This window comes from Marmota marmota, unplaced genomic scaffold (genome assembly GCF_001458135.2).
Source record: "Marmota marmota marmota unplaced genomic scaffold, marMar, whole genome shotgun sequence".
Taxonomy (NCBI): Eukaryota; Metazoa; Chordata; class Mammalia; order Rodentia; family Sciuridae; genus Marmota; species Marmota marmota.
In genome coordinates, this window is record NW_026000051.1 from 7,234,041 (window position 1) to 7,236,882 (window position 2,842).

The following is a 2,842-nucleotide window of genomic DNA, read 5'->3' on the forward strand; positions in this document are numbered from 1 at the left end:
AAAAAAAAAAAAAAAAAAAAAAAAAAAAAAAAAAAGGCAGTAAGTTTTACTGTTAAGAAATCTATTTAATTTGTTAGGATTCTGCATATCCTAAACTTATTTAATTGCACAACCCCTCCTTTCTTGGGGAAGGGGAGCAGTGCCCTTATTAATGAGCTGTGGCTTCTTTCTGCAGAATATAACCACAACACCCAAGAGAATTGAAAACATATGTCCACACAAAAATTTGTACACAAATGTTCACAGCAGCATTAATTACTCATAATAGCTCCAAAGAGAAAACAACCCAAATGTCCATCAACAATATGTTGATCCACAAAACATGGTCTAGCCATCCAAAAGAATATTATTTGGCAACAAAAAAAGAATAAAGAACTCATACTTGCTACAACTTAGATAGACCTTGAAAACATGCTAAGTGAAAGAAGTCAGAGGTAAAGGTTTATGATTTCACTTATACGAGGTCTCTAGGAAAGGCTAATCCATAGAGAAAGGAAGTAGTTCATGGTTGCCAGGGATTGGGGAGATAGGAGGAAAGGTGAGCAACTGCTAATAGGTGCAGGGTTTCTCTTTGCCATGATGAAACTATTTTGGAATTAGGTAGCAGTGATGAGACTATAGTAAAAACCACTGAAATGCACACATTAAAGTAGTGAATTTTATGGCATAGGAACTACACCTCAATTAAAAAAAAAAAAAAAAGAATATGATGACAATTTAGTGGATTAGGAACAACAGATCACTGATCCTGGCCCAGATCATGTGTTCTCCCACTTTATACTGAATAATTAGGGGGCATCAGAACTGTCTGGGGGTGCTGTCCTCTCTTTTTAACACAGCCCCCTCAATCCTAAGTAGGAAACCCAGATGGGAAGATAAGCTTGGAAACTAAGGAGCATCAAACTGTCAGATGAGGTGGTGTCATACGCTCTGTGGGACTTTTTTTTTCCTGTTTAATCTTCTTGGACTAATTTTTTAAAAAATTGTAGATAGACACAATATCTTTGCTTTTATTTGTTTATTTTTATGTGGTGCTGGGGATCAAACCCAGGGCCTCACGCGTGCAAGGCAAGAGCTCTACCACTGAGCTACAACCCCAGCCCAGCTTGGTCTATTTTAACATTAATCAAGAAAGGCCAAATTCCTAAACCCCCTTTTCACCAGAAGTCTTCAGTTCCAACAATTGATTATACCATGTACTTGGCACAGAGGTCTCCTTTTATTTGTTTGACATCAGATTTACATAGGTTTAAAGGACTAACAAAAAAGATGAGTCATTGAATTATGGGATTTTAGAACTTGAAGGACTTTGGAGAGAAACAATCTGGTCTGATTCTCTTACTTTGATTATGGGGAAACTGAGGCCAAGAGACATGTAGTGTCCTGCCCTAGGTCACAGAGCCAAGCATGACTGAGACAGCTGGCTGTCTTGCAATATCTGTCCTCTCCTTTTTTTTTTCCTGGAAATGCCACCTCTCCCTTCAGCTGTGCACATGATTATCTGGAATAAAGACCATATTTTCTAGTGAAATGTGGCTGCATGACTAAGTTCTGACTAGTAGGATGAACAGGGAAGTGGTGTGAGCAACTTCTGGGAAGTATACTTCGAGGTCAGAGGTTGGGGTGGGACATGTTCTTTTTTCTTCCTGCTGCTCAGATTGCAGATTAGAGCAATAGAGTTCAAGCAGCCATCCTGGATCATGAAGGGGAAGCTGCATTTGTAGGATAGGAAAGCAATAATGCCGAATTCTGGGTCTCTGATAATTATGGAATTGTCATTACAGCTCTAGAATGCTTATGTGAAAGAGAAATGAACTTCTATTTTGTTTGGCCACTTTTATTTCAGTCTTCTATCTTTTATAATTCAATTGAATTTTAAATGACACAGAATGTAAACAATAGAGTTGGGTTAGGAACTCAAATCTCCTAGATCCCAAGCACAGAATTATATTTTATTATGCTTATTACCATTAATAATAAATGTCAGTGTTACTGGTATAGTTCATTATAGAGCACTTGCAAGTGAGAGGTCCTGGATTTGATTTCTAGCAATGCAAACAACAACAACAACACATAATAATAATAATAATAATAATAATAATAATAATAATAATAGTCAAACTGTGCTAAAAGCTTTGTATATAATAGTTGCCATCAATTTTTAAAATTTTTTTTAGTTGTCAATGGACACAATACCTTTATTTTGTTTATTTGGTTTTTTTAATGTGGTGCTGGGGATCGAACCCAATACCTCACACGTGCTAGGCAAGCCCTTTACCACTGAGCCACAACTCCAGCCCGGTTGCCATCAATTTTTGAGTGTTTGCTGTATGCTGCCACTACTTTATTTTTTTAAATTTTTTTAAGAGAGAGAGATTTTTAATATTTATTTATTTATTTTTTTAGTTTTCGGCGGACACAAAAATCTTTGTTTGTATGTGGTGCTGAGGATCGAACCTGGGCCACACGCATGCCAGGCAAGCACGCTACTGCTTGAGCCACATCCCCAGCCCTCCTGCCACTACTTTAAAAATGTCATTAACTTACTTAATTCCCATGTCAACTCAGTAAAATAGGCCTATTATCATCATCATTTCCATTTTACCGACAAACCACCTCAGGCCAAGAGAGAGTGAATAACTTGCCCAAAGTCATATATGTAGTAAGAGGGGGAGGTGAAATTTGAACACAGGCAATTTGATTCCACAGCCTGCACTCTGAGCACCTATATTATATTCTCTGTGTCTTATGATGTGAGCTTCTCACCATCCTTTGAACCCATTTTACAGAGGAGGAAACGGAAGCAGACAATTGTCTAATCATTTGCTTAAAATCACTCTGC